Source organism: Maylandia zebra, linkage group LG10, assembly GCF_041146795.1.
Source record: "Maylandia zebra isolate NMK-2024a linkage group LG10, Mzebra_GT3a, whole genome shotgun sequence".
Taxonomy (NCBI): domain Eukaryota; kingdom Metazoa; phylum Chordata; class Actinopteri; order Cichliformes; family Cichlidae; genus Maylandia; species Maylandia zebra.
The window spans coordinates 19,105,992-19,120,213 of NC_135176.1; positions in this window are offsets into that span (position 1 = coordinate 19,105,992).

The following is a 14,222-nucleotide window of genomic DNA, read 5'->3' on the forward strand; positions in this document are numbered from 1 at the left end:
CACTGAACTTTAAAGCATGAGGCAATTGTGTTAAATACACGCAAGATGCCTACATAAATCCAAGAGATGGCCAGTCCCCTTTTTTCAGTATATGTTAGTGAAGCTGTAAAAGAAAAACAAGGAACATTAACTTAAGATTAGCGAACCAACTAAGAACACTGGTTAAACTGCAAAACAAAATTTAAACCTTCTCCTCTGTTTTTTTTTCTGCACCTGCAGGTTTATCAACATGCCCTGAGAAGTGAAGGTGATCCTGAGTGTGTCTGGAATACTGAAAAAATAAGCAGCTGCGGGACTTTTGGAAGAGGAATATTGTCCCACTCCTGTCTGACACAGGATTCTAACTGCTGAACAGTACTGAGTCTTCTTTGTTGTATTTTTCATTTCATGATGCACCAGATGTTTTTAATTGCTGAATGGTCTGGACTGCAGGCAAACCAGTTAAGCATCCGACTTTTCCACTGGAAAGTCATGGTTTTGTAATAGCTGCAGTATGCAGTTTAGCATTATCTTACTAATGTATCGAAGGCCTTCCCTTAGAAGAAAATGTCTTCTGGATGGCAGCATTAGTTGCTCTAAAACCTGTATATTCCTTTATGCATGGATGGAGCGTTTCCAGATGTGCAAGTTGCCAATACAATAGGTACTAATGTACCCCCATTCCATCAAAGATGCAGGCTTTTCACCTGAGCGCTGATAACAAGGCAAGTGGTCATTATCCTCTTTAGTCTGGAGAATGCTTTTTCCACGAGTTCTAAAAAGAAATGATAAATTACAAATTTTGATTAATCTTACCACAAAACACTTCTCTACTTTTGATCAGCTGATTTTAGATTCGCTTTAAGATAGCTGCATGCTCTCATTTGGCTTCTTCTGTGCATGATAGAGCTTTGACCTGCAGTTGTATTTTTTATATTTTTAAATAAATAATGATTGATTTTTAACACTTGGATGAAAATCAGTGACTGCCTGAAGTTTAGAACAAATGGATCACCGAATGCTGCGTCTCCCCTGTTGAGGTTCTCTTCCAGGCTTTTAATGCAACCTTCAGTTGCTGCTTGCTTGTAGGCCTCTGTGCTGGAAAAGCATGCTCTTGGTCACATGATCTCAAAAATATCCTATTTCTTTGATCTGGACAAACGTTTGGGTTGCTTTTGGAGCATCCTTGGGTCATTATCCATTTGCACTGAAACACTGATCAGTTTTGCAACATTTGGCTGAATCTGTGCAGAGAGTATAGCCCTGCACACTTTAGAATTCATCCTGCTTCCTCTATCAGCAGTCACATTATCAATAAACACTAGTGACCTGATTCCACTGGCAGCCATACATACCTTTTCCATAATGCTACCTCCACTATGTTAGACATATAATGTTGTATGTTTAATTAATTTAAGACCATAAGCTGTTTCTCTCCTACTCCTTTATTCCCATCATTCTGGTTCAAGTTCATTTTGGTTTCATTTGTCCAAAGACAGATGTTGCGTTGTTGTTTTTCTTAACTATAGAAATAATTCTGTCATCATGCACTTTTCTTCTTTTTTAGACCTTTTGGGTCTTTAGATGTTGCTAAGCTGGCCAGGTTCCATTGATTGTTGATTTGGCCTCTTCTACATTTTTTAGTATCTCTCTGAAAGGTTTATCTATTTATCTATTTATATTGGCAACCTCACTAACTTACAAGCTCTTTGTTTGGCCCTCATTTTTATCAATACAGTAAAAGCCATAAAACACATTTCAACACTTTTTCAGATGCGACTAACTAATTTTCTCAGAGATTAATAAAATATGCTGATTCTGATTCTTATATCATGTCTGCTTCTTTTCTCATTAAATAACAAGTGGACAGCCCTTACCTGGCCACAAAATAGCTGGACAGTCAGTAGCCCAATTAACTTTAAGCCTTTGAAAATGGGCTGATTATATCTCCAGTGAGTAAACATTTACTAGAATTTTTTTGTAAAACCCCTTGAATCTCAGCTGAAACGTGGACAACATCTGCATATTAATTAACCATGACTGTTTAATTTTAAAAGAACTGCAACAGCATCCAGAAGCAAAAGTACAAAAAAATATATCTTCATCCAACAAAATTATCAACCAAACACTGGTATTGTTTTTTTTCCCCTTTTCTCCATGTAGCCTGCATGTATTACAAGTATCTCAAATATAGTGCAGAACTGAGAGCTCTTTAAAATATATATTACCTAATTCCATTTTTAGATGAATGTGGTGTAAAAGGTCTACAATGTAGTCCGTGCCTCTTCTTTACAAGTTAGAACTTTGGCCTTTTTCTGCCACTATTGAACTGTTACAGCAGGGATTCCTAAATACAAAATTCTAAATATAAAATTTCAGAATTGAAAACTCAAATTCAGCCCACTACTGGATTCTGTCCAGTCCCTTCTTTCATCATTGCCGTATTTCTGGAGTCCATCTGTCCATCCGTCCTTAATATCCACTTGACCCAGCTGTGCAGATGGTGTCTGGTCATAATCTGAATTTTATGTTGAACTCACTGTGGTTTTCTTCAGTATTGAGAACTCAAATGTCAGCAGTTCTTTTTTATGTTTGCTTCATAACTGGTTTCCACGCCGAGTCTAACAATCTGAATTATTTTCAGCATCCTCATTCATGCTTTTGCATTTCCCTGCTGACTGAATAATACACCTCACCTGGACTATTACATGGATTTCACATTCACAATTGGATCCTGCCAAGTGACCTTGGAGAACTGACAACTGGTGAAACATGCAGCTTCAAATACGAACAGAGGAATGACGAGAAGAAGTTTTAAATCTGAACATCTATCCATTTTCTTGTGCCTATTCAATTCAGAATCAGAGTCAAGCTGGAGCCTATCCCAGCTGTCATAGGGGGAGAGGCAGGGTACACCCTGGACAGGTCAGCAATCCATCACAATGGTCTGAAATGATCATATATATTTAGTTACATCCATAAATTATTGGACACTGACTTCTATTTACATTTACATTCAAAGATCTCATATTACCAGATCACCCCAGTAGAGCGTTTCACTCTCAGACTACAGGCGTACTTCTGTGAATGAGAGGCGGAGCCTTCAGCCTTCAGGCCCTTCTACTCTTGAACCAGCTCCCAGCTTGGATTCAGGAGTCAGACACCCTCTCTACTTTTAAGATTAGGCCTAAAACTCTCCTTTTTGATAAAGCTTTTAGGTAGAGCTAGATCAAGTGACGCGGATCCACCCTTAGTTACATTGCACTAGGGCCAGGCTGCTGAGTATTTCTTCTACACTCACTGTTTTTACTTACTATGTTTTTTCACCATTCTTCATTTAATCATTAGTTGTCATTCATATCTGGCTCTCAACCCCAGCATGTCTTTGTCTTGTCTCCCTCCCCTCACCCCCAACAACAGATGACTGCCCCTCCCTGAGCTTTCTTCCTGTTAAAAGGGAGTTTTTTCCTTCCCACTGTTGCCAAGTGCTTGCTCACAGTGCTTGATTGTTGTGGTTTTCTCTGTATTATTGTAGGGTCTTTTACTTTATAAAGCACCTTGCTGTTATGATTTGGCACAATAGGAATAACTAGGGGTGGGTTTTTATAATCGATTTATTGATTAAAATCGATTCTGGCTTGGATAACGTAAAATCGATTCATTAAAATCCTGAATCGATTTTTTAATATAAATTTATTTTGCCCGAAATGCCAGAATCTCTGGTGACATCTCACAAAATTTCAACAACCACCAAACAGCTAAAACAGTAAATGAGAGCAGGAACATGGATTCTGCACAAAGACTTAGACACACAGCGCAACCCGCGGATCAGAATCAGTTAGATGTCGCCTTTCTCACAGTCGGGGCTGAAAGCCGACAGCTTGCTGATTCTGATCTGTCGGCAGGTCGGCGCTTTGTGTTCACGCCCTTTATGCCCTGATTCTAAAGCTGTTAGTTTGATGTCTCTCCAAACAATATTGACCGAACCAGCAGCAAAAGAAGATCCAAACTAAGCTTCACATAAACATCGTCATGGATTCACTCTGACTTTTGCTGTTTTGCTTCGACCATGATGCACAGCTCTCTCTCTCTCTCTCTCTCTCTGTACTTCAACAACAGTTTCCCATCTAAAAATCTGTTTTCTTCATTATTCGCTTGTTTATTACGCACAAGTCTACCACAGCGCTGTCGGCCGACGTTTTTTTTTTCCGTTTTTCCGAAAAGAAAACCTAATTTCTCAATAGGTTCAATAGGCTTCTGAGCAAATTTAAACTTTTTAAAATTACGCAAAATGCAAAACGGTTAGCCGTGTCTCTAGTAAAACCTCTGTAACTTCAGAGGCAATGTTCATGTGTTGATTAATGGTTTTCTTTCGTTTTTGATGTACTGCAGAATATTTTTATAAAATCCCAGGCCAGGAAAATCACCTTCATGTTTTTCTGTTTTATCCTCAGCTACTTTAGAATAGAATAGAATAGAATAGAATAGAATAGCCTTTATTGTCATTGTACAGAGTACAACGAAATTGGAGTGCCACTCCCTTGGTGCAAGTTTCAATAATAAATATAAATGTAAAATATAAAAAGTACAAAAAAAACAATCGTAAGTACTCAAACAATAGTATGTACAATATATACAGGATAGCAGCATTAATATAATGACAGTATGAATAGCAGCATAATATAATGACAGTGACGGTATGGAATAGGTTCAGTTGTTTTTGTGCTTATTTACTACGGTGATAGCTCTGGGAAAGAAGCTATCCCTGAATCTGTTTGTCCTGGTTTTATGTGACCTGTACCGTCGGCCTGACGGTAATAGTTCAAACAGTTGGTTGCTGGGGTGAGAGTGGTCCTTGATGATATTGCCAGCTCTGCTGAGGTACCGAGAGTTTGCAGTGACCTCCAGGCTGTGCAGAGAGCAGCCAGTGATCTTCTGGGCTGTGTTGATGACCCTCTGCAGTACTTTCCTGTCTGCAGCTGAGCACCCTGCATACCATGTTGTTATGCCGTACGTTAGGATGCTCTCTATGGTGGCTCTGTAAAATGTCACCAGCAGCCTCTCCTCCAGGTTGTTCCTCCTGAGCACTCTCAGAAAGTGGAGACGCTGCTGGGCCTTTTTAACCACCGCTGTAGTATTTGCAGTCCAGGAGAGGTCATCAGATATCTGCACGCCCAGAAACCTCATGGAGTGTACCCTCTCCACACAGCTCCCGTGAATGTAAAGTGGGGCCGGGTCTGCTCTGCCCTTCCTGAAGTCCAAGATAAGTTCTTTAGTTTTCGTGGTGTTCAGTTGGAGGTTGTTAACTGAACACCACTCAGTCAGTCTGTTGACCTCATCTCTGTAGTCCGACTCATCCCCCCTTGAGATGAGTCCAACCACTGTGGTGTCATCCGCGAACTTTATGATGGTGTTTGAGAGATGGGTAGGGGAGCAGTCGGATGTGTAGAGCGTAAACAGGAGGGGACTCAAAACACATCCTTGTGGAGACCCGGTGCTGAGTGTGATGGTGCTGGACCGGTGGGGGCCGAGTCTGACAGACTGTGGTCTATTTGTCAGGAAGTCCTTGATCCAGAGGCAGATGGGGGTGGAGAGTCCCAGGTGAGACAGTTTCTGGACCAGGATCTCCGGGATGATATGATTGAATGCTGAGCTGAAGTCCAGAAAGAGCATTCTCACATAGCTTCCTCGGTGCTCCAGGTGACTCAGCGCAGTGTGGAGCGCTATGGTGATAGCGTCCTCGGTGGAACGATTTGTCCTGTAGGCAAATTGGTGGGGGTCCAGAGTGGGAGGCAGACCGGCCCTGATGTGCTGACAGACCAGTCTCTCAAAGCACTTCATCACTACAGGCGTAAGTGCAACAGGCCTGTAGTCATTTGGGCTGGCCACAGCTGTCTTCTTGGCGATGGGGATGATGGTGGAGGTTTTGAGGCAGGGCGGGACGGTGTTTGATGACAAGGAAAGGTTGAAGATTTTAGTGAAGACTCCGGTCAGTTCGTCAGCACATGCTCTGAGAACCTTTCCATGTATTCCATCAGGACCTGCCGCCTTCCTGGGATTCACTGACCTTAGAACACACCTCACTTGGTGCTCCCTAAGTGTTAGTGTGCCAGTGCTGGGGGCGGGTGGAAGTGGTGTGGCAGCTGAGGGCTTGGTCGTCTCAAAGCGGGCGAAGAAACGGTTTAGATCCTCAGCCAGTGAGGCATCAGTCCTAGATGTTGCCTGGTTATTGCTTCTGTAGTTGGTAATGTGATTGATCCCCTGCCACATTTTTCTGGGGTCGTTGTCAGCAAAGTGATCTTCAATCCTCCTCCTATAGGCAGCCTTAGCTTTCCTGATGCCTCTACTCAGGTCTGCCCTGGCCGCCCTACACGCAGCCCTGTCCCCTGACTTGAAGGCAGTGTTGCGGCTTTTTAGGAGGGATTGCACTTCGCTATTCATCCAGGGTTTTTGATTTGGAAACACCCTGACCCTTTTGTTGACGGTGACATTGTCAACACAGTTCCTGATGTACGAGAGTACAGTGTCCGTGTACTCCTGGAGGTTGTGGCTGGAGAATAAATCCCATACAGTTGTTGAGAAGCAGTCCTGCAGTTGAGAAAGGGCTCCTTCAGGCCAGGTTTTTATTGTCTTTGTCTGGGGCTTTGTTTTTCTCAGCAGGGGGGTGTAGGTGGGGGTGAGGGACATGCAGAGGTGGTCAGATCCAGCCAGGTGGGGGAGGGGTGTCGCTCTAAAAGCATGCCTGATGTTTGAATAGACATGGTCCAAAGTGTGTTCTCCTCTCGTAGCAAAGTCCACAAACTGGATAAATTTAGGAAGCACAGTCTTTAGGCACGCTTTGTTAAAGTCGCCGGCGACAATAAAAACCCCATCGGGGTGGGCAAGCTGTTGTTTGTTTATGGTGTTGAGCAAGAGGCTGAGAGCCGTGCTAACGTTAGCATCCGGCGGTATATAAACAGCTATCACAATAACTACTGTAAACTCCCTCGGGATGTAAAAAGGTCTGCACGAGACTGCCAGAACCTCCAAATCAGGAGAACAGTGTGTGTGAATGATCCTGCTGTTACAACACCACTCGTTATGCACGTAAACACATAGCCCCCCTCCTCTGCTTTTACCTGAGTTGCTGTTTCTGTCATGCCGGTGTAGCGTGCGGCCTGCTAACTCGACTGCAGCGTCGGGAATCAGCAGGTGAAGCCACGTCTCCGTAATAAGAATAATGCTTTGACACAAAGGCATCTGCTGTGACGCTTACACCTTTGATAAAGTCTTGCGTGTGTCAGCTTCCTTTTTACAGATACAAAAATATGTAAATCTACTGATCTGAATTATAATATTTCTGACTGTCAGAATTTCCCAGATTCAAATCGAATCGAATCGAATCGAATCGAATTAAATCGAATTGTGGATCGAATCGATTCGGGACCTTGTGAATCGGAATTGAATCGATTCTAGAAATCAGTGACGATACCCAGCCCTAGAAATAACACTTAATTGAATTAATTTTCTTCAGTATACCACCAAAGAGGGGCTTAAATCAAATATTCAAGATGTGATTAAACTGCAGAATTTCAGTTTTAATTCAAAGGGTTTAACAAAAGTGCTGCATTAACTATTTAGGAATTACATGGTTATATAGCAGACAGAAGCTGCATCCCGGCACTCAGTTCTGCTGTCCTGTATCTCAGCTGGAGGATCATCCTGCTGAACACACTCCTCCTGAGGGGTTGTCAATTATAGCTCCTAGTTTGGACAAAGTCCTTCTCTCCACCGCTGCACCCAGAGTGTCCATGGAGCTTAGGACAGAACTGGCAACCCTAAGGAGCTTGTTAAGTTTACTAACCTCCCTGATGTTCAACCATCAGCATCAGCAAACTGCACCATATAAAATTGCATCTTCTACCACGGACATGTTTTGCTCTCACACACCATTTATTGCTCGGTAATAGAGGCACGCTTTTGGCCTCCTGAGCTTTAATCACTACATAAATGGGACCATGACCAAATCATAGCCTGGAGAGACAGACTTCACACATTTAGATTGTTGACAGCAGAGAGTGCCAACAAATTATACAGAAAGACATGCAATGAAACAGAAAGGTCAGAATTGAAACTCTGACCTGCCATCAAGATGCCCCTAAGACTCAAATCAAGTCAAAACATATTTGGCATGTAAGTAAAATAACAGTATCAAGCGTTTCAAGTTAAACAGGGAAACAGAATTATGCAGGAGCAGATCGTTAAGTGAAACAGGCCAGATTAAGTATACAGACTGAAAGAGTCTCTGTTGAGGTCATAGTACATCAGCCTCCTAGCAAGAACATTAGCATTTCAAAGTCCACGTTCAGATATGGCAGTTTATTTCCTCCACCAGAGTGAAAGGTGATGATAATGTACTGCTTTAATAGCCTCCTCCACAGTTTCATGAGAATGAAAGGACTGTCTTGAAGGACAACAACGTTTGTAATTTCAGTAGAGAAATAATTGAAAATGAACTGTGACCTTATGTTTTGTTTTTTTTACTGCCGTGCAAAAGTGTATAAGACACCATATTCTATATCTGGGTGGTACTTGAAATACTTTTTACATAAACTCTGTCTACTTAGTAAACTTGCAGCTGGCTGAGGAACTGGGCCTTAATCTTGTTTCCTGCTCCCTCATGCAGTGGAAACCTGAGAAACCAGATTACAGTTTCAGATCACTACCCTGCTCGATAATACGTGCGTCATCTCACCAAATCCAACCTCATTTTCATTTGCATTTAAATATTGTCATCATCCATTCCACTCCACCTCCCTGCCATGCTTATTTGAAGTCCTGAAGCAATGATGACCTTCCATGGGGAAAAAATTTATCCTGTCAGCTAGAGTTTAGCACCGTGGGCATCATCGAAAATTAAATTTAAACTCCCTATGCGGGGTAATTCACTTTCACCTATGTACCCAGGATTGGGAACATTATGAGGAGATACTCAAAAATCAGTGATATAGTGCCTTTTTGGCTCTACCATATGTGTTTGCATACATGAATACATACAGGTTGAACAAAGGGACAAAGTGTGTAAGTGAGGAAGAGATCACAAGAAATCTGTGGTAAACAGCTGGATGCCTGAAATGGAACAGACATAAATATACTACACATAACGGTACGGCTGAAAGGTCAGACAGCCAACAATAAGCCTGCCCATCGAGTGTTCTTATAAAACTCTGCCTCAAACTGTTTCCTAAACACAAATAAATATGCTTTCTATAAAAAGTAATAAGCTCAAAAGCCCCGGGGCAAAACGTAAAGTTCCCTCTCAGAAGGTTACATCTGCAACACCACATGAATAATACAACGCTTATGGGATTTCACATCTAGACCTTTGGAGGAAAGAGTGTGTGCAAGCATGTGTGATGGAGAATGGGGGTGGAGGGCCAGCTGCTGACAGATGTGACACTGAAAAATAAAAAAAAGAGAAAGATAACTAACATCATGAGACATGTAGCTCTGCACAAATAAAATAAAAAACTTCAATCACCACTGCACATGAAAAAAAATCTGAATACAACTTTAATGCCACTTACATCTGAATAGTTTTAAAGTAATCCATCCATTCTCTTCTTCTTATCCTTATCAGGGTCAGAGTCGAGCTGCCTATCGCAGCTATCCTAGGGCACGAAGCAGGGTACACCCTGGACAGGTCACCAGTTTGTCACAGGGCTAACACATTTTTTCAGATAATTATGTGTATTTTAAACTCACATTCATGCTGTTTACACCAGATTCTGACTCATCACACCACTGCTTCAAGGTTTGATGCCTGGTGAGTTTAAATATGCTCTGCTGCATATTGGTTGTAACAAGTAGTTATTTATTGTAATCAGCCGGTACCTTCCCATCATCTGAAAGCACTCTGGTCCTTCTCCTCTGACCTCTGACATGAAGGAGGCACTGTCACAGTGGAAACTGCTCTTTGCTGGATATTTTCTCTTTTTGGACAATTCTCTGCAAATACTGTGGTTATTTGGGAAAATTCCAGTGGATCAGTATCTATATCCCTAAATGCACTAAGGTGCTGCAATGCGGTTGGCGTATTACATAGTTGTGTTAGCAAACAGTCGATCAGTTGTACCAAATAAAGTGGCTGATTAGCGCATATACAAGTAGTGCATATAAAATTAAGATATATTTCCAGAACCATCCACTGTTTCCACAATTTATTTTCAGTGATAAATCCTCCATTTCCTTCGCAAATTGAATTAGGGTGTAACAGTGTGTATCAGTGCCACACTCAAAATGAACTTGGTTTAGCTTGCATGCTTTCATTATTAGGCATATCTAATCTAAAACTTTTTCCACTCTAAAAGTGGTGTATTTGCACAAATGAAAACACAGTTTGAATTGTAATGGGACAGAGAGTGCCTTTGGGAAAGTCAATGAAGCTTTACCTGCTCCCTGTTTGTAAGCTGTGAGCTACACATCTAAAGCAAAGTCTGTCTGACAGCCTGTAATGACATTAGTCACGGTAACTTTAACATAGCTTGTTGCCCCCGCTGCCCACAAGACCATAAAATTAGAAATTAATGCCCCTTTTAGAGCAGCGGCTGGCAAAGTCAGAGTTGGTAGGACAGCTAACGAGTTAACTGTGCACAGGGACTACCTTGATCACCTGCAGGTACTTCCCACAAACAAGATGGATATACCCTCAAAATGTAACCCACTGTCATTTGGAGATTACCACTGGTGACTCATCATCTGCTTGAAATAGCTGGATACACTTAGTGATGCACATGAGCGGCACACAAACACTAACAAGCATGAAAGCTCGCACAATAACGGAGCATTTAAATCACCCTGCTACACTGACAGTCAGTGTTTATTATTGTGGATATGTTGATGCAAAGATCCATCTCTTATGTTCTCTGCAGATCTCATTCCTTCGTTTAATTACCTAGTAATGTTTCAGCAGATTAAAAACTCATTTTATCCCAGAGATTTCCTGAGCATTCAATAGAGGCTGCTAAATCCTGGAACAGTTACATATTTAATGTGTTCGAGAGGAACTTTCAGTGTTTCAGTGCCCCTGGCTGCTAAATGCTACCTCCAAAGGTTCATATATATGTATATGTGTGTGTGTGTGTGTGTGTGTATATATGTGTATATATATGTGTATATATATATATACTGATATAGTGCATGTCCTTTTCACCATGAAATGCTCAAATGTAATGCACCAGCTGCAGGAAACTTTAGTTCAAAAATATCAGAAAATCCAAAAAACCCATATCAGCTGAACCTCAGCAGACACACACCCACACACACACGGCATGAATAAATCTCACACCTTGGTAGGTTTAAGCTGTTCTAGTCTGTTTTCTCTTCTGAGCCAGGCAGCTGCCAGTCCATCATCCCTTCAGACATCCGAATCCAGCAGCAGCAGCAGCAGTTTTCTTCTCATCCCTGTCAAGTTCCAAATGGTTTGAGTTTGAATCAGGTGCAAGTTATATCCAAAAAGTGCAAACGCAGGCACAAGCAAACCAATAGAAATGTTTCACGTATTATTTCCGTGTTCATATATTTGGATCTTTGTGTATAACAGTTTTAAAAGCTACATTAAAGTCACACAGCCATACCTGATTTAATTTAGGTCATTGAAAGGTAAATACAAAAACCCCAGAGTGAGAGATAAGTGGCAAAAAGAAAAAAACAAACAAAAAAATTAATAAATGACATAAAGAGAGAAAAGTACCCTCTTTCTGTGTGAGCATCATCACAAACTAACAAGAAGAGTTCCCCTAAAAAGACAGAAAAAACCCATCACACTGTGTAAAGCACACACACGCATGTGCGCACGCACACAAACACACACAGAAAGAGAGAGCGATATAGAGAGAAGGCTCAAGTCAAAGACAAAGACACATGCACATACACACACCCACACACGCTGGCAACAGACCCAAATGAGGTTTAATTAAAACACGATTAAATTACTTTTAATTCATGATATGGTAATGCTGCTGGCATCCCTGCTGCTCTCTGAGAACGTCTGAGGGATAAAACTAACAGGATTACAAGTTCATCTGAGCTCAAAACTTTGAGACTTTCTAGGTAAACAAACAATACAGAATACACAATGGTGAAGCAAAAAAGCAAATGTCAATTGTGGACATAAAAACACACTCTGAAATTGGATTTCATATTTTCCTGTATTTGTATTGCTTACTTACATTTGCATTCTTTATTATGACAAGTAACTACATCAGGAAACAATTCACTCTATTCAATTAGCAAATGAATATGTAAGAGAATATTTCTAGTCATACAGTATATGTACAAAAGTATTGGTCACGCACACTACACACCTGCAGGAGCTGATCAGCCATAGAAATCCACACCATGAAACGTGGGTTTCCAGGCTTCCATGACTTTCCATGATTTTTGTGCAGATGTTAATAACAGAGGATGTTTGGAGCTTGGAGAGTACTGAATCAGCAGAGGACTGATTACATTTATACACGACGTGCCTCAACACATAGTCTGCTCTGTAACTTTATGTGGTCTCCCACTTTGTGCCTAAGCTGTTTTTACACACCTGTGGCAATGTGGCTGAAAACACCTGAATTCACAAATCAAGAGTATTATCACAGTATATAACATAAAAAAAGAAACAAATGTCCAACATTACTTCATTATTTGTGTTCACCGGCATGCTGTATTGTACTGAAGATATCTGAAAAATATCTGTAGTTACAATCAATTTGTAACTTTATTCCTCTCGTAGCAGCTTTGTGCCAAAGGCACCTTATTCCAACAGATACATATCAAAGATAGTGTTAAAGACTAGTAGTTAAACATATGCCATTTTATGACCAGTAGTCAATGTAGTAAATTAGCTTAACAGCTGCAGGCCATATATTATCCTTTAGTTCTAATGGTGTGCTATGTATGTAGTTTAGTCTCTATTATACTCTTGAATAAAAGAAACATAATCATTTGTAGTTCATTAGACAAAATGTGCATTACTCTGTATCCCTGATCAGCTGTGAATGTCTGACACTGTTTTCTTGAGAATGTTTTAGTGCTGAATCATGTGAAGAAGGCCGTAAGAGGGAGACTAGGTGTCTGGGCAGAAGAGATAAAACCACATTCTTTACCCCCCTTCCAATTTCACACAGAAAGACAGGGAGGCAAGGTCAGGAGCCAGGCTCACTAAGAATTAGAAAACATGTGAAGATGCAGCTTTTATGACAAAGAGGGGGGCTGGGATTAGCTATAAAAGTCTGTGAAAGTTGCCACCATTTTGAGACATGCTGTCGAACCTCTGCAGGCATCTCTCCCGTCCGGACGTTGTAATGCTCTTATTGTTGAATTGTATGAAAATAAATGATTGTTGATTGAGCATTTATACACCGAGTATTGTCCTTCCTTCAGCCCAAAGATTCAAAGAATTGGGAGATGCAGAAACCAGATTTTACTTTATCTCATACATTGTGATCTGACCTCTGTAGCTTGGAGTATGTCCACTGGCTTGAATTTTTAATGTTCAATACACTTCTGTCTTGATAGTCGGCGTCTATAGCAGCATGTCATAACAGTCTGGAGATTATTGCAAGTGAAAAATGTTCCCTGCAGCTAATACTTTCCTTGTCAATAATGCATGAAGTCATATAAATCACAATACGTCTATTTATCTGTCCTCCCCAAGGTCACTCGTTGTCTTCTTCCCCTTCTTCTCACCATGTATTTCTCCTCCTGCACCCCTCATTTATTTGTAAGTATGGCTGTCTAAACATTACCCACATCATCTTTTCATTCTCATTCTCCCCACTGTCTCCTAAATCTTACTCAACCATGTAAATAAATGATGACCATCTTGGCATGATTGTAAGTTCGTTTGTTTTCTCAGAGACAAACACAGGCTGCAAAAATTAAACATTTCTGCTCTGCCGAAGGGCACATCCGTGCATGTGTGCACACTGCAGACTTGTGAACGTATGCATATGTGTGACTGTACACATGCAGAGACACACAGACACACATAATAGTGCAACAGTGCAGCTACACCCCCGAATCCCTGCTGAGCCATCACAAGTCACTGCGCTCTAAATTAAATAACATCAAATTAGATTAAAGTAAATGAAACATCACAGCGGAGCATGGACGAGAGGATGGAAGAGTGGCGTGGGGACAGTGAAGGGAAGGAGAAGTGGCAAAGAGAGGCAGCAAAACTGATTATATGGATTTAAGGTGAAAGAAAGGTC